Here is a 19,217-nt window from a genome sequence, read left to right as displayed (position 1 = left end):
TCCCATTCTGTCGGTTGTCTTTTGGTTTTGTTGACTGTTTCTTTTGCTGTGCAAAAGCTTTTTATCTTGATGAGGTCCCAATAGTTCACTTCCTTTCATTCAGCATGTATTTCCTAAGGGGCTGTTACTGGCCCGACACTGTTCTAGATCCTAGGGTTACAGCAATAAACAAACCAAGAGGCCTTCTTTAAATGAGATGCTTGGAGAAAGCCTTTGTGAGAGGGTAACATTCAGGCTGGGCAACCTTTATAACATGACATTTGTGACATAATACTATTCTGTTATCTTTACCCAGAGGCTCCTGAAATGCTCCTGCTTCTCAAGCCATGTTTCAATCTTTGAGGTTACATTTTCTAGATGTATACAGCCACCTGGCTTTGTCTTAACCTCATCATGAATTCCATTTGATTCTTTCTCAAAAATACCTGGGAGGTCATATATGCCAAGGATGGCTCTACCCACTTTTTCCTATGAACCCTTCCACTTGAACTTTTCAACATGGACTGAAAACCTACTGTGTCTCAGGTATTATACTGTAAAGTAGAAGGTAACGTTAATGATACTGAATTTGATTCCTGCTTTCATATAGATTGTGTTCTTGCCTAAAGGTAGAGATTATGCATCTAAACACATCCTTATTTACATAAGTAAATAAATGATAAAAGTACTTACGTTGTATTTGCGTATGTTGTAACAATCCTGTGAGCTAGTTACTGGTTATAGTCCATGTTCCAACACTTAGGTTGCCACCACATGGTTATAAGGCTTGGCAGCATCACTGGCTTCTCAGTCAGCATTCCTGCAGTCTGTTCATGCCTTCCGCCCATTTCTTTTTTTATTATGTTATGTTAATCACCATACTTTCATGCCTAGGGGTATGACAGATGTTGGTGGGGATGTGGAGAAAGGGGAACCCTCCTACACTGTTGGTGGGAATGCAAGCTGGTGCAGCCACTCTGGAAAACAGTATGGAGGTTCCTCAAAAAGTCAAAAATAGAGCTACCCTATGACCCAGCAATTGCACTACTGGGTATTTACCCCAAAGATACAAATGTAGGGATCCGAAGGGGTACGTGCACCCCGATGTTTATAGCAGCAATGTCCACAATAGCCAAACTGTGGAAAGAGCCAAGATGTCCATCGACACTACTCTTCAACAAATTCAAGCCATCCTGCTTGATGGCTGTTTTTTGTTGTTACGTTGATACCCGCATTAGCAGTGGCAGTTCTGCATTCTTACCCTTTATTTCTTTATTTTTTTAAGATTTTATTTATTTGAGACACAGAGAGAGAACATGAGTTGGGTGGAGGGGGGGAAGAGAGGGGCAGAGGGAGAGGAAGAACGAGAAGCAGACTCCCCACTGAGCAGGGAGCCCGACAACGTGGGGCTTGATCCTAGGATCCTGAGATCATGACCTGAGCCAAAGGCAGATGCTTAACACACTGAGCCATCCAGGTGCCCCTGCATTCTTACCCTTTAAACGAAAATTTTGGAAACCCCCTTAGATGACCACCCTGCTGTCCACAGTGACCCCAGTTTGGATCTAAGTCAATCTGTTTCTCTTCTGGGCCAGCTGTTAGGCTACAGAAAAGGAGACACATAACATTTGTGGACTTCACACTCACGTAGCATGTTTCGACTGAGGAATTCAAGGCACTCTGGATTTTTTATTACTTTTAATTTAAAATAACCCTGAGCTTTAAGATGAAAGAGGTAGTTTTCTTGCCTACTAAATGGAGTAGCCTGAGCACAGGGGACCTTACCTCATGCTATAATAGCTCTATTCCTGAAAAATGGCACTGAGGCTGGAATCTTGCAAATCCAGGTGGTGACAGTGATGACGTAGCTTGCAAGGTAGAGAAATTCTATAGTGGAGAGGCGAACAAAACATACTACCTCTCCATTTTTTCAAATTAGAAATTTAGCTTTATGTACATTTGCCCTAAGGAAATATGACCTGCCTAAGCTACATTCTTGGACTAGAGTTGTTAGTAGAACCTTCAGTCTGAGGCTCCTTGTTGAGATGTCAGTGACAAATGACCTTCCATTTGTCTATAGAAAAAACAAAGCTTCTCATCTGGCTGACAAGATTTTTCAAAATCAGGGCATCACCTATACTTCCAATCTTATTTTTTGGGTATGGACTATTTTTATATAAATAAATGTATAAAATATATATACTGTTAGTTCTGCAGGCCCCACTTTAGCGGATTGGCAGGTGGTATTGAAAAGCTGTGGACTCAACACTACTCTTGCTCTCCATCAGTAGGTATGAAGTTTGGCAGGTATATAAGGAACATCATTCTTCTGGGATAGGAATTATTCTGTTCTTCTGAGCCTTAAGTGCCTGGTGTGGGCCCCTGGGTGCCTGGGTGTTCACAAACATCTATTTCTTTATGCCCCTCAAGAATCTGCCCTGCATTTTCCTGTTGTTGGAGCGAACTTAGAACCCATCCTTTTCCAGCCAATGTCTTCTTCCTGGCCTTTGGATCTTGCTCCTTCTGTTTGTGATTTTCCCTGATAATCTTCCTCAATTTTCTGCCTCAAAATTATCCTAGCTAGATACAGCTTCTTGTTTATGCATTTTTCTTGTCTTTAGAACTTTGCTCATGTTGCACTCTGGCCTGGAATGTCTTAGCCAATCAAACTCCCACATCTTTGAGGACCCAAGTAAGATGTCAATTCCTCCAGGATCACTTCCTCAGTCCCTAGACTAGGTGAATTTTCTTCTTTTATTCTTCCAAGGTAAACTGAATTGTAATTTTCTGTTTTGTATTATTTAAATCAGTTTCTTTTAATAATTTTCAACATTGACAACTCTTCTAGAAAAGCATCCAAGCACAGGACACAGAACTGCATCAAACAACATTCTTATGGGTAGCTGACAGACATTACAACTTCCAGCTTTCTTTGTGACACCCCCAAGCTCACTGGTGAACTCTGCTTCCGAGTACTCCTGCAAAGCCCACCACAGGCTCAGTTCACGTTCTCAACCCACCAGCGTCGGTTCACATGACCACACTTACAGAGCAGTAACAGAAAAGAACACACACCATAGAACATTCATGGTAGTTGACAAAGGAGTAGGGGGGATCCAAGTATCATTTCACTTAACATATTCAACTAACATGAGTTATCTAAGAACAAAACTCACTTAAAGTCTCCCAACAGATGTGGATGTCCTTCGACTGCAAAAAACATTTGTACATTATTTGCTATCTTTGCTGTCTGCACACTCTCTCACCAAAGCTACAGGACTGAGAGACACATCTCGCCAAGTTGAAAAATATCCATTATGCACCACCAAGTCTCTGCACGGGCTCTCTCCTTTTCTCAATCATACTAGCCTTTCATGCCTTGGCGCCACCATCAATCCCACACAAAATTTCAAAAGTTCCAACAGCCTTCTGGTTCCATATCACAGCCTTGTGTTCATAGCATTGGTACAACTCTATGAAATAAAGAGTAGCAGATAAAAATGGGACACCCACTGTCAAAAATGCAGCCTCTGCAGCGAGCTGACAAATTCTTGAATGAGAAAGTGTGTAGACAGAAATATTCCTGTGGCAGAGTATTCAGAGCATTACTTTCAGTGAAGTGCTTCCTCCATAAACATTTGAAATGAGATGAACTGCAGAGATTAAATGAAGGTTTCATATAGCATTTTTGCATATGAAGGGAGACAAGTGTTAAAAAACAAAAGCAAAAACAAAAGAACTAAACACTGTTGACGCCATGATTTCCAAAAAAAAGGAGATTTGTACTAAGGAAAAAATGCATATGGTGGGGTTCAAATTAAGTCAAGGAGAAAAAAATGGGGTGCCTGGGTGGCTCAGTTGGTTGAGCGTTTGACTCTTGATTTTGGCTCAGGTCACAGCTCAGGTCATGACCTCAGCATTGTGAGACTGAGCCCTGCATCAGTCTGCTTGAGATTTTCTCTCTCCCTCAGCCCCTCCGCCTGCTTGCACACACATTCCTTACTTCCAAAGCTCTCTCTAAAATAAATAAATAAATAAATAAATAAATAAATAAATAAATAAATAAAATCTTTAAAAAAAAAACAAGGAGAAAAGAAAGTAGTTCTAATCAATGATTTCTATTTTGAACATGCAAAAAATTCACTTGACATGTGCAGGGATAAAATATTATTGGAGAAACTTTTTGATATCAGTTGTAGTGTGTTGACTTTTACCAATCAGGCAAACAGCAGTTCACTTTTAAACACTCAATAGTTCTACCCTTTATGTAACAAAACTTTTAAAATTCCTTTAGTTTTTCCTCTTTTTTTCTAAAGAAAAAGGCCAAAGATACTGTTGAATATATTCCACACTGAACAAACCAATTTTGGAAATTCTTCATACATACGTATTTTACAATATACTTATTATGTGTTTAGAAAAATTTGAATTCCCACCAGTCTATACCAACCCCACTGTCTATATTCCCCAGCTAGAAGATTTAGAATCCACACTTGAGCCAAAGCCTCCATTAATACTGCTGCCTGACCTTGCATTTGATGCATATCCCCAACCCATTGCTGCACCTGAATTAGAACTGCTATAGGAGTTATTTCCAGAACCAAAGGCCTGATTTGGCTCCCTGTGCATGTTATCTTGGATTTGGTTATTACCTGATGGACCTGGCTGGTTCTGCTGACTGGCTAATATACCCATCGTACCCCAGCTGCTCTGCAGTGCTGCCTGGGCTACAGACGGATTAATGCTCAGCATCCAAGTTCACCCCTCCACCCATATTGCTACCTTGATTGTTTCCTAAACCAGCTCCTCCCCTTCTACTGTTACCAAATCCACCCTGATTCCCAAAGCCATCTGGATTACTACCAAATCTTCCACTTCCTTCTGTCTATTGATATTGTGCTTAGGTTCAGCATTGGATATATGAAGGCTGATTCCTTTAATGATCAAGTCCCCTCCACAGAGAGACTGGGCAACCCGATCATCTGCCAATGTAACAAAGGCAGACGACCTGAATGGTTGGGAATAAAGACAATGACCACTTCCCTGTCCTGGCAAAAGAGCTGCTGCATCTCACGGCAGTCACGTCCTCAGTACAATGCCCAACAAACACAACACCCTCATGCTTCTCAAAGGCTCACCTGGGCACTGCTTAGAATTAGGAATTTTCCCAGTGACACCATCGTCTATTGACCCTATGTTGCTGTGACATTCCTTTCACCTGGGTTCCAGATTCAGTAAGACAAAGCTAAACCCCTTTCAATGGCCACTTTTAGTATCTTTCTTGACCTGAACCATAAGAACATCTCCAAAGGTACTAAAGTATTCTTTTAGATCTGTTCAGTTTTTTCCATGGGAGACCCAACATTATTAAGTCAGATGTTTTCTGGACAGGTCTTTTCACGTTCACTGCTGATGAAGTATTGGTCTCATCCATTTTTCGCTTGTTATCTTTGGGATGGTTGACAACATATACCAGATTTCCCCAGCCAGCCTCAGGGGCATGGAGAATTTCTTCTACCAGTCAGACACCTCTCATACACTGAGACACTGGATTCCTGGAGCGCAGCCCACATGCCCCTGGAAACTGGGCTGTAAGCACAGAAAGCAGCACTGTCCCATCGTCTTCTGATGATATTTAAATGGGTTCATCATTCTCATCTTCAGTTACCTGAATATATTCAGACATCTTATTTTTCTACTAGGTCGCTGCTAGGAAGTGTCACAGGGAAACCAAAACAGCAAAAGACCCAAGAGCAGCCCCGCTGTCTCTTCACTCCCACTGTAATTTCCTGTTTATATATATATTTCTAATAAGATCCTGTTTCTGTCCCATCCCATTCCCACCCTACTAGCCTGTGAAATTTCTCAAGGTAAGAACCAAAGCAGTCATCTTCGCATGCCCAACACTCTAAGATATTGTTGGACTCTCAATAAATGTCTGCTGGAGGACCAAATGCTTCTTGGATCCCTAGTCACTAGCTGGGGTTTTATCAGCCTGGAAAACCTTTCCTGGAATCATGACTTGCTCATTGACCATGAGTCCTTACCGTGGACTCACCCCTCAAATCAGACTATGATGAATGGGGCCAGATTAGAGAAGATTCAGCTTCACCATTTCTTTTTTTTTTTTTTTTTTTTTAAAAAGATTTTATTTATTTATTTGAGACAGAGAGAATGAGAGACAGAGAGCATGAGAGGGAGGAGGGTCAGAGGGAGAAGCAGACTCCCCGCCGAGCAGGGAGCCCGATGCGGGACTCGATCCCGGGACTCCAGGATCATGACCTGAGCCGAAGGCAGTCGCCTAACCAACTGAGCCACCCAGGCGCCCCTCAGCTTCACCATTTCTTCATGAATGTTAAGGTATGCCAGGACCTTTGAAGAAAGGGTTGGGGTTACTCTGAGGGACTTCCCTTTGGCTTGTCTCTGTGGTATGCATCCATTTATTTCTGAATGACTTCCCCATCTTCATGGGCCCATTGTTGAGTGTCCAGCAGACCCTGAAGTCAGAGACATGTAAATTATAAGATACACCTCCAAATGCCATACATGTTCCCATCTTTGTACCCATTTTTATATTGTATCTTCCTGGAATGCTCTCCACTGACTTCTCTGTTTAATTAAACCCTACAAATCCAAATTTTATTTCAGGTTCTAGCTCCTTTGTGAAGTTTCTTTAACCACCTAAGCTTATATTAAGCTTTCTCCTTTGTACTCCTCTTAGTTTCTAGATTCCCAAACTGGCTCTTATCTTTCTTTTGTGTTGTCAGTTTCTTTCTACATACCTATGCTGTCTTCTCAATAGAATTATCAGCTTCTCCAGGGTGGGTGTTTTCACTTGGGAATGCCTAAATTCAGAACATGTGGGGACCTCAGTGACATAGGCCACAAGAAGGCAGAGGGTGGGAATGGCAGAACCAGGTCAGAGATAAATGGGGAGAAGTTGACCTGTCTATGGAGGGCTCTCAGGGGCCTTGGGGCTGGCCGGTGCTCTAGGTCCCAGCCATATGGGGAGATTAGAGGTGGTTCATGACAATGCTGAGATCAAGGAGGCCAATCTGCTGTGTGGAGTGGGTGATGTGAGGGGACTCTGGGCATTAGGATTGTATTGTGGCTCCAGTTAAACAATGTTCTCCTAAGAGCAAGCCAGTCAGGCTGTAGGAGCAGCGAAGGCTCTGGTAATATCAAGGCAGAGAGGGAAGAAAGCCTCCCAGATCAGTAGGAAAGAGGGTTGGGCTAGCAGGCTGAGGCAGAAGCCCAAACAATATGGTGCAGGTGAGGAAAGGGTAGGAGGAGGAGGAGAAGGAGAGAGAGAAGGAGGAAGGGAGACGGGAAAGGGAAATGAGGAGAAGGTAGAGAGGCTAGCATCAAGAGAGAAGAGAAGGGAGAAATAGTCAAAAAGGAGAGAAGAGAAAGAGAATAGGAGGCAAATGGAAGTCTGAGAGGAAAGAGGGAAGAAGAGAAAAAAGATTAGAAGGGGAAAATCAAAGAGAGGGGAAGGAAATGGGAAGGCTTATCCCTGCAGATCACCTGCCTAAATAGTCCAACCCAATAGTCATGCTAGGAGGGTGGGTCAAGTTGCATTGTATCTCTCTAAAATCACCATCGACCTTTACCTCCCAAATAGAGACTTTGACATGGATAACTGCCATTTTTGGAGAGTGTGAATAAAAGCATTTTAAGAAAATTTGGCTGCATTTGATTTGCATTCACTATACATTCTACATTAGGTATACATAATCTACATTAAATGTACATTTCATCTATTATACATGTATCTTCACTGGACACAAATGTGCTGTGATTGCTATACACATGCAGCTTTGGAATGGATTTTCTGACTACCTCACTATACCAGCTGCTTCTACCATAACCACATTGTGACCAATAAGCCTGAATTCCTGTGCACAGTCCTGGGTTGGCCTCAGTTCCAGTCACAGCCAGCTTGTATGTTGGAGGCTGCTGGTGCATTCCTGGGCCTCTTTAGAACTGGCTTATCTCTGAACAGTGTCCAGATGGTTGAGAAAGGTGGTCATGATGCAGCTTTACCATCCAAGTAAGGACAGCATCAAGAGTCATTCATTCCCAGTGCCCTAACATGTTAGCTATGAATAGATGAATGCAATTAACATAATACTTGGGTGTACCGTGAGGCTGCTAGGATGGAGAGATAAGCACGTATGACCCTACTTAGCTTCCGAGACCAGACAAGAAGTGCTTCCATCAGGCTGGTATGGCCATAGACGAGATAAGCACTTACCATACGATCTATGTTTACTTTTATTTGTGTTATTATTCGTGTAGTGCTTACATTTTCACATGCAGTATCTGCTTGATCTTCACAGATACTCGCAAGGCTGACAGAGTAGGCGTGGTAAACTTGCTGGACTACTGAGGAAGTGGAATTTGGCTAAGGTGATATGAATGCACACAAGGAGCCCCAAAAGTCCTCGCTACCTAGTTGAGCGCTGTTTGTACTCTTGGGAATAGCCCGGCCAGAGAAAAACGATTATTTCTTTGTCATTTCGGAATGGTCACAAAATAATATATGGTATGCCCTGACAAGCCCCCAGTAAATGATTTTGCAGCTGTATATTGCTTGATATAATTTAAAATTTTTTAGTTTCAGCTAAGGTTTATTTCTGTGCTCTTTCTCCCTTATCTTTCAAAATTGGGAAAATAATCCTCAGAATTTTAAGGCTAAAGGGCCACTGGGACTAAAGGTTCAAAATAAAGCTGGCTTCAAAACTGCTTTCAGTTTTATTAGTGTGTGTAAAACTGATATCGGGTGGTGATTGTGTGTGGTTTTGAAGTTATCCCTTGTTGAAGTGAAAAGACAAGGTGGTCATTCCAGGAGGAGAATCAGGGCAGCCAATTTCTGGCTTGCTCTGTGACTCTTGACAAGTCATTTAATATCTCCTAAAGGACAAAAAAAAGTTATCTCCTAAATGCAAACTAGGGCAAACGCCAGGGCAGGAGGGACATGGAGCATTGTGATGACCAGCTATCATGTATCTAACATACGCTGAAACCATTTGTGCAGGGGCAACTTTTCCATGTACATATCAGAATGTTGGATGGAGGAACAGGCTCAAAGTTCAGATCTCCTTAGGGGGATACCATTGAAGGCATTGATTTGGGGCTTGGTGATTTTACTAGGGGACATACTGTGAGCATAGCTACTTTCTCTGATAGATACATATTAATTCTCCTCCTATGACCTCCAAGGGATTGTGGAAGAAAATCTTGAGAAATTACTTTGGATTCAACTCAGACAAAAGGTTTTCTTACCAAAGGCCGACAGCCAAGCGCTGGTTGTGACTTGATGAGACCTTTACTGAGGTGTTTCTGGCATATTTTATATGTGTGAGACCTGAGGGAATCAAGAAATGTAAGTCTAGAGAGATCGTATTTCTTTCCTATCCATGTATTTCTTCAACAACTTGGCCATGATGCTTAGCACCCTTAAATAAGGATTTTATATAATTCCCTTGAGAAGCAGAGTAGTCTCTCGACCTTCCACATTTTTAAAAATCCTCCGAATAATCATTTTAGGATAAAATTTGCTCAGAGACTGATTTATATTTCAAATTTATGGTGCTCTTCTCTATTGATTTTCAATCCCTAGGTGATCTCATCTGGTATCATGGCTTTAAATACCATCTATGTGCTGACACTCCCATATTATATCTCTGGCCTAGACCTTTCCTCTGAACTCCAGGTTATATATCCAGTTGCCTGCTTCACACCTTCACCTGGTGTCTAAAATCTTCTCAAGCCTAACATGTCCACAACAGAAGTCCTGTTTCCCCCCACCAAACCTGTTCTTTCCAAAGGCTACTCCGACTCTGAATGGCAACTGCATTTTTAAGTTACTCAGCCCAAACACTTGGGGTTATTCTTTATTCCTTCCCATCTCACAGCCCATATTCAGCTCCTCAGCAATTCCTATCAGACTGATTTTTCAAAATGTATCTGGAACCTGACCACTTTTTGCCACCCTCCCACCACTGGGCTGGCCCCAATCCCTGTCACCTTTCCTCTGAATTATTATAACAGTATTCTAACTGGTCTCCATGTCTGTTAACACTGTAGAGTTTCCTGTGTGATCCTTTTAAAATGTAAGTCAGATTATGTCACCCATCTGCTCAAACCTTCTGGAATCTTCCCAAAATATGGACAGTAAACCAAAAGCCCTTAAAATGACCTACAAATTCTACAGTGCCTACAACCTCCCTTGCCTCTCTGTTCTTACTTCCTACCAGTCTTTCTTGTATTCTGTATCCAGGTGCTAGCCTACTTGCTCTTCCTCCATAATGCCAGGTACATTATAGTCTTGGGTCTTCTGCATTTTTTTTGTTTCCTTTCCCTGGAATGCTCATTCACTAGATCCTCTTGAGGTGGTCTTTTATATTTGTCTGTCAACATTCAGATTCTGATAACTGCTTCCTCCCTTCGTTGTCATCTTTGGATTATGGATGGTAACAAAACTTGGAATAACACACTGTTACTAGTGGTATCCCTATATCTTATCTTAACAAATTTTCCTTTTGTGATAAGCCTTCCCTCAATTGTCTTAATTTGAATATGCCATCCTGCTATGGCCCTGAGTGATACAATAATTAATATTACATTTAGCATTCATTGTGCTGTAAGTGGACCTAAGGAATAGTCCTATAAATTGGGATTCTGACAATGAGTTTCTCTTAAATTCGTAGAGCACAGGGATAATCATCTTTCCAGGAGAAGGTGGCACACAGGAACTTCATGGAATGGAGAGGCATTCCTATTACCCAGATCATCATTGATGGTGGTATAAATGATATGCAGATGGAGGGTGTGGCAGTGGGAGAGCACTGTGGCAACAATAGGGATTATAAAGACTGTGAATGTACTGGCTTCTTCTCTCCCTCCATAGCTCACGTAGGGGGGGAAATGAGAGATACGAACTTATATAACACATGTGGAGAACCAGATGGCCTCTATGGAGGATTTGAAGGAATTCCTCATCTCCTACTGTTGCAGGATATATTTGGCTTAGGCACAAGCCCAAAATGTAGTTGTAAGGGGTGAGGGATTGCAGAGTTAAATACTTAGGTCTTGGGGCGCCTGGGTGGCTCAATCTTTAAGCGTCTGCCTTCAGCTCAGGTCATGGTCCCAGGGTCCTGGGATCGAGTCCTGCATCAGGCTCCCTGATCAGCAGGAGACCTGCTTCTCCCTCTCCCACTCCCCCTGCTTGTATTCCCTCTCTCGCTGTCTCTCTCTCTGTCAAAAAATAAAATCTTAATAAATAAATAAATAAATACCTACATACTTAGGTCTTTCAGGTTTCTCTTCTAAGGCAACTGGTAGAAAAAGAATTGGACCCTGAGGCAGGGGATTGGGACATTTGAGCAGACACTGGGCTGAGAACTTTGACTCTCAAAATTCTCCTGAAATTTTCTTGCCTAGGGAGGTAGCTTCTGCCTCATTCCCTTCCTCTAAGTAATCCTCCTCTGCATAAAAGCTTTGAAGTGATTGGGCCTAAGGTGGTTGTCTCATAACGTGATGTTAATTTTCCTCACAACCCAACCTCACCGCCTGTCATTCCTTCTAGACCTAAAATGAGAGTTATTTTACAACATAGCACAGTTTGAGAAGCTCAAGACCTGCCTCTGTGAGGAAAGTGTATATAGAAAAGTACTGAAGAATTGACTAAACTATATCAGCAGATGCCTGCAGAGGTTGTGTGAGAATGAATTCTAAAGGTTCTAGAGCAAGGGAGAAAACTATAAGGGTGAATCAGGTCAAAGTCATTACGTGGGCCCACTTATCTGGAAGTTAGATGTAAAGTGTTATCTTCAGGACTTGGGAATGACACTAATAGTCTATTAGATTCCTTAATTAAATTCTAGACTGAGGGCACCTGGGTGGCTCAGTTGGTTAAGCGACTGCCTTCGGCTCAGGTCATGATCCTGGAGTCCCGGGATCGAGTCCCGCATCGGGCTCCCTGCTCGGCAGGGAGTCTGCTTCTCCCTCTGACCCTCCTCCCTCTCATGCTCTCTGTCTCTCATTCTCTCTCTCTCAAATAAATAAATAAGAATAAATAAAATCTTTAAAAAAAAAAAGAAAATGGTATAAATCTAAACCCAGTCAGGATTTTGCAGGCAATACATATATTTGGGGATGATCCTCTCACCCATTTATTGGCAATTCATAAGGCTACAATTTTTGAGTGGGACCTGTAGGAAGAATGGGCTCTGTAGCAACACATATTGCTCTGCTATCTGGGCCTAATGATACGGGACACTATAAATACAGGAAACATTTGTGCGGACAAGATGCTCGTTGAGCCTCTGGCAAATTCAGTAGGAAAATCACAACACGGGGATCTGGAATGAGGCCATGTCCTTCTTTACTAACAACTATTTTCCATTTGAAAAACAGCTCCTCGTTTGTTAGCAGGTTCTGATAGACACTAACCACTTGACCATGGGATATAAAATGACTATGTGATCTGAACTTCCCACTGTGTATATAGGTATTATTTGACCTACAGAATTTAAAGTTGACCATAAATGATAAAATTGAAATAGTATATAGACATCCGGTCCTCAGCATATTCATCAGCTACAGGGGCTGGTGGCTCAGATTCATATTGTATCTGCTTCTACTGCTTTGTCATCTTTTCTGCATCCACACCTATGACTACATGGAGAGATCCGGATAACCACTTAATTCTGGAGGCAAAGCAGGGCCCCGATTTATGGATAGATCTCCATGCTTTGCTGCCGCCAGATGAAGAAGGATAGATACTACATGACAATCACACCCAGTGGTGACCTTGAAAGACAGGTGGCAGTATGATGGAGTCATTGTCACTCCATGATAATACTATAGCTGATGGGATTTCATATGTCTCCTGAGATGAGAACATGTATTTTTCAAGTGGATGAAGGAAAAGAATGAGTGGTGAGGGGCAAACCATGTAGGGTTTGTTGAATATCTTTCATTTGAAATTACAGGTCAACTTTCACCCTGCTAAATTTTGACCTCTGCCCTGGGAGAATGGTTCGTGTGGGTCTCATCCCAGGCTTCTCTGACTTTCAGCTGAGTATGGCCAGTAGGGATCCCAGGCAGGAGATCGGAACTAGAGCAAGAGTTTATTCCCATGCCTCTTTTCTTGTGAGTTCATTTTAAACCACCTGTGTCCCTTGACTCAACATCACTATTTATTTCAAGGTAACTTTTTCTGTATGACTCTCCCCTTTTGTATTCTGATAACTGGTCCTTTCTGTTGTCCTTTTAGGCTTATGGGTAATTATTGCACTGTTCTAACCAGCTCTGAGTTACTGTACAACCCTTGTGGTTCTGATCCACCCTACCTACACTTTTGGAAATAGGACCTTAATTTAAAAAAAAATCCTCTAAAATTTTCCAATTTGAGAGTGCCATCTGTTTCCTATTGGGAGATACACCTCAGGCAGTCTTCTTTCCTCTTAACTACAGGCTGTTTCATTATTTAGAGTTCATGCATTTGCAAGTGACAAAAATATTCCAACTAACCTTGCTTAAGTTGAAAAAGCATAGGGATTTATTAGCTTGCATCACTAGAAAGTCCAAGGGATAATTCTGTTTTCAGGCATGGTTGATTCCAAGAGCTCACATGATGTTGGCAGTGTTCTCTCCCTCTCTTGGCTCTACTTTGTGTCGCTTTCCATTTTAGGCAAGTCCTTTCCACAGAGTGACAAATATGGACACTGGCAGTTCTGGCTTATGGTGGCTTTACAGATTGCAGTCCTAGGAAAAAGAGCATGAGAGATACTGCAAGTGTCCTAACATACACTGTGATGTGATTCCAATGGTGAACTGTTGAGTGTACTTGAGGCTGCTTCCCTGGCCGTCATGTTGGCACTCACGTAGAATAAATTAACAAACCCACTGCAGTTTGGCAGAGAAGTGGCTGCGAATAGAAAAGAACATTGCCTGGCTCAGAGGAGTTCCATCTCTCAATCCTCGATCAGAGCTGATCCTCTTTGAAGTATAGATTTGAAAACAGAAGAATGTTGATAATAGAGGATATAGGGCAAACCAAGGAGCAGTTTCTCTTTTAACTGGAATGTTCCTCTTGCTAGACTACAGTGTCACTTGTCTGCCTCAGAATAAAAGCTGATTTAGCAAATCCATTTGGAATGGTCTCTCAGCCTCAACTGGATTGCCAAATTCAATAATATCATGGAGAGAGATTCCCTTGGGTGAACAGTGAAGTAGATCTATTCAAAGGACTTCATAAAAGGCAAGAACCCCCTTTGCCAACCTTGCCTTTCTTCTTTGGCCACCATGCTGCAGATATGACTTGGAACAGTTTGCCTGAGTCTTTGGGATGATAATGAATGTAAGGGAACAAGCTTGTCTGGGATGGAGGGTGTGTTCCACCTTCCATAATATGTAATACATGACACAGATTGATTACAGCAGCAGAGGGAACAGACAGGTAGTGTGGAGCGAGCTCCTGAAGGGAAGAGCCCCCATTTGCATACTTAGTAGAGCCACGGAGAACCTTGGGGATTTCTTCTTGACGCACAGTGTGAGAGTGGCAGGCATGAAAGGCAGCCTTGGCTATGCTGTCGTTGGTTGACTGATGTTATAGGTGCCTGCAAAAGAAGTGCCTGGGGTCTAGACAAGGGAATTCACAGTTTACTGGAGAGAAAGTAAGACAAAGAGGTAAAGAAACTGCTCTGTGCTGAAAACAGAATAATATATGCTAAGAAATAGAAATAGTAGACAGAATTCATTTGCCTTTTAAATTCTTGTTTGCATACATCGAGCCAGGAACCAAAGTACTGTAGAAATACACACTGCATCTTTCATAGAACAGATAACATTTTGTGGCTGGAGCTTTTGGCATGTTTTACTCAATAGATATTTGTTAAATTCTTCACTTATTATTATTACGTATTTAGTACCTACTCTGAAAATGAGTGTGATATGGCGGAGAAATATGGGCTTTGTGTCCCGCAAGATTGGTTTTAAATACCTGTCCTGTCACTTACTAGCTTTGTGCTTTGGGCCAAATATCTGAACTTCATGCATAAAATGCAGCACACAATTCCTATCTCAAAGGATTGCTGTAGATATTAAATTAGATCATGTGTACAAAGTGCTGGCACAATAATCACTCAACAAATGGTTGCTGATATTACGACCAAACACACCCTTAATTAGAAAAGATCCATTAAAACCAGGACGACAGCGGGGGCGCCTGGGTGGCTCAGTTGGTTAAGCGACTGCCTTCGGCTCAGGTCATGATCCTGGAGTCCTGGGATCGAGTCCTGCATCGGGCTCCCTGCTCGGCAGGGAGTCTGCTTCTCCCTCTGACCCTCCTCCCTCTCATGCTCTCTGTATCTCATTCTCTCTGTCTCAAATAAATAAATAAAATCTTAAAAAAAAAAAAAAAACAAACAAACCCAGGACAGCAGCATACTTCTAGTTCGTTGATGTCTATGTCAGCATTTACCCCTACCCACCACCCCCACTTTAAATTATTTAAACAAATGCAGCATGCGAAGGTTCACCATCTCAGATATTTCAGCCTAGTTGAGGAAGGGTTTTGTGGTTTTTCTGTGGTCTGGTTTAATCCCCCATTGGGATCACAAGGTGGGATACGCTCTGTGTGTCAGCCTGGCTCACGGACTGCACTGGAGGGGACATAGCTTACCTCTGCTGAGATTTTGAAATCTAGATGTCGTTGGAAATTTCTGCTTTACACCATGTGCTTGTTCTTATACATTTCAATAGCTCCAATATCTTCACTGTGTATTTAAATGTCAGTGTACTTTGACCTTCGGATCTCCCCTCAGTTTGCCACCAGTTAAAGCTGACCGTGAAGAACTTTTTGTTTTTATATTAGCAGGTAGATGAGAGAGGTACACTTCAATGGCTTATCTGTTCTGTTTTAATGGGGCGAGTCAACTCCGAGAATGGTGCTACAGTAAGTGGGCCAGCAGGGGGCAGGTGTGAGTTAAGGGCAAGTGTCTTCTTTTTTTATTTATTTATTATTTATTTTTTTTTAAAGATTTTATTTATTTATTTGAGAGAGAGAGAGAATGAGAGACAGAGAGCATGAGAGGGAGGAGGGTCAGAGGGAGAAGCAGACTCCCTGCCGAGCAGGGAGCCCGATGCGGGACTCGATCCCAGGACTCCAGGATCATGACCTGAGCCGAAGGCAGTCGCTTAACCAACTGAGCCACCCAGGCGCCCCACAAGTGTCTTCTTTTATAAACTTTTATGCACATTATTTAAAAAACGATGATAGCAAATTATATTTTCCTCATGGCTATTGGATGCCTTTGGCTTGTTCCCCAGTTTAAAATTTGACTTACAGAAATCATATTTCAGAAGCTGGAATTAGAATTCAATATAAGAAACTACTTTTCTTGGGTGCCTGGGGGGTTCAGTTGGTTAAGCATCTGCCTTTGGCTCAGGTCATGATCCCGGGGTCCTGGAATTGAGTCCTGCATCGGGCTTCTGGCTCAGCAGGGAGCCTGCTGCTCCCCCTGCTTGTGCTCTCTCGTGTTCTCTCTCTCTCAAATAAATAAATACAATCTTAAAAAAAAAAAAGAAACTGCTTTTCTTGATCATTTTTTAACCAGAGAAAGTATATGGTGACTGGTGTTTGTGGATGTATTCATTTTGGAAATTTTATGTTTGCTTTTTGCTAATTCTAATTCAGAGCTAAGTATTCTGTTCTCATTTTCTTCTCAGTTATCTTGCATTTATAACTTCTTTCCAATTTTCCTGGTTACATAAAAGGATATCTTGAGATGTACATTAAGGCAACAGCAAACAGGCACATAGTTGTGCAAAGCAGAAGTATCTCATTAAAGTTACGTTTTGAAAAGTTACTTTAAGAAATCAAGAATGATTATAAAACTCAAAAAATTGGTTTTAATTAGTCGGTGTATTTCTTTATTTAAAACCTCCATGCAAGACATTTTGAGGTTGTCAAGAACAGAGGCATGCTCAAGGTACCAAAGGTCAGTGTTCACCGGGAACATATAAAGAAGAGTGCAGGGCGCCTGGGTGGCTCAGATGGTTAAGCGTCTGCCTTCGGCTCAGGTCATGATCCCAGGGTCCTGGAATCGAGTCCCACATCGGGCTCCCTGCTCCTTGGGAGCCTGCTTCTCCCTCTGCCTCTCTTTCTCTCTCTCTCTGTCTCTCATGAATAAATAAATAAAATCTTTAAAAAAAAAAAAAAGAAGAGTGCATAAAATCGCTAGAACATCATCAGGGAAAGCAGAGTAGCTCTGATGACCTGGTTATTCAGCAAGTATCAGCAGCTGGTGCCTGTAAATGTTCCATCACTATAGTGTCTCAGACACTTCATCTGTTTCAACTGCTCCTACTTCTCCTGCCATTAAGGACCAAGTGACCTGTGGAACTCAAACTTTGTGAGTTTAATCCTGTAAAGGGAGACAACCACAGACACAGACTGTGGGGCAGAAACTGAGAGAGGAGATATGGTTTGATGCCTTTTATGAAAATTTCTTCTGCATCAAAACACCTGGTCAACTTCCGGCTCAGGTGCCATCCTTTGGTCTAATCAGCTGTGAACCAGAAGAGCAGGGTCACATATACAGAGCATGAGATCACACACCCGAGGGGGCATCTGGTATAAATAATGGTGTCTTATGACCTCTTTTCTGAGTAGAGAACATGGTCATGGCAAACATTCAAAGCAAGATAGAGTCCTCTGCAGTATATATCATTAAATCAAAATATAGAATCTAGAACCTTCCAGGAACTTAAAACACATACCCTATTTCACACCCATTAAGATGACTGATGTTAAAAAAGAAACCCAGAAAATAACAAGTGTTGGTGAGAATGTGGAGAAATTGGAACCCTTGTAAAATGGTGCAGTTGCTATGGAAGACAGTATGAGAACTCTTCAAGAAATTAAACATAGAGGGGCGCCTGGGTGGCTCAGTCGTTAAGCGTCTGCCTTCGGCTCAGGTCATGATCCCGGGGTCCTGGGATCGAGCCCAGCATCGGGCTCCCTGCTCAGCGGGAAGCCTGCTTCTCCCTCTCCCACTCCCCCTGCTTGTGTTCCTGCTCTTGCTCTCTCTCTCTCTGTCAAATAAATAAATAAAACCTTTAAAAAAAAGAAATTAAATGTAGAATTACCATATGATCCATCAGCTCCACTTCTGGGTATAGATCCAAAAGAATTCAAGATGTCTCCCCCCCTGTTCAGAGCAGCATTATTCCTGATAGCCAAAAGGCCTAGTACCAGCACTGGCCAGCACGGTGTGGCCGTAGAGTGTGCAGTTGCTGGAACCAGGCTGCCTAGGCTTGCCTCCTGCCTCTAGCATCCGAGAACTGTGTGATCCTCGACAACTTAACCTTTCCCGGCTTCAGTCTCCTGATCTGTAAAATAGGGAGAGTAACACTATGTACCTCATAAGGTTGTTGTGAGGATTGCTTGAGTAAATAGAGCGCTTAGAATGATGGCTGGAACATACCAAGAGCTCCAGAAATGGTAGCTGTTCTTACAATTTGAGTATGTAAAATGTGATACTTTTTTTCTAAATGAATTGAATAGATCAAGGTGACTTTGGTAGGTGTATTTTCCTTTACAGTCTGGAATAAGGAATTTCTAATAGCAAGTCCTAATGTCCTAAATGTGGAAGAACAAAAGCTCTTTGCCTTGGGAACATAATAGGTTGGTTTCTTTAGGTCAGATGCGTCCATATATAAACCCATATATTGTAATCTGTTAGGTTAGCAGTATTTTTCTTGCATGTGATTATTTTCAATTTTGCCACTAAAAGAAAATGTATTTACACATTGGATATTTTGCTTTTTCAGGCTCCGTCATTAGATTTTTTGCTAACTAGCCTCTCTCAGTTTTTCTGGGTTTGTATTTATTGTAGCGAGTTTCTGAAACATGGCTGGGCATATCTAATTTTGCAAACCAGACGAGGCTAGACACAGAAGGATCATATTTGCATAATGGCCACAGTAACAGCTAAACTTAAAACATTTTCTTTTGCATAACAATGACATTCAAATGGTTATGCCGCTCAAAATACAGCAGTAAACTAACCCGGTCAGGTGTCCCAGTTTAATATAACATACAGTGGTCCTTTTCTCCCTGAACATACCTAATGAGGCTCTTGTTTATCCAATCTTTTCATGTCACAATTCATATAGGACATCTCACATGATTATGCATGTGTGAGCTTGTTTGTGTATATGAG

At 42.0% G+C, this 19,217-nt stretch overlaps 1 pseudogene; it reads right to left on the bottom strand.

The window, feature by feature from the left end:
• Window positions 1-4,301: 4,301 nt before the first annotated feature.
• LOC102746477 (TAR DNA-binding protein 43 pseudogene) lies at window positions 4,302-6,050 on the bottom strand (annotated as a pseudogene).
• Window positions 6,051-19,217: the final 13,167 nt, after the last annotated feature.

The sequence above is a fragment of the Leptonychotes weddellii genome, chromosome 2, assembly GCF_054177405.1.
Source record: "Leptonychotes weddellii isolate Sample4059 chromosome 2, ASM5417740v2, whole genome shotgun sequence".
Taxonomy (NCBI): domain Eukaryota; kingdom Metazoa; phylum Chordata; class Mammalia; order Carnivora; family Phocidae; genus Leptonychotes; species Leptonychotes weddellii.
Note: the sequence above shows the minus strand (reverse complement) of the source record. Positions and strands in the feature narration are given on the sequence as shown.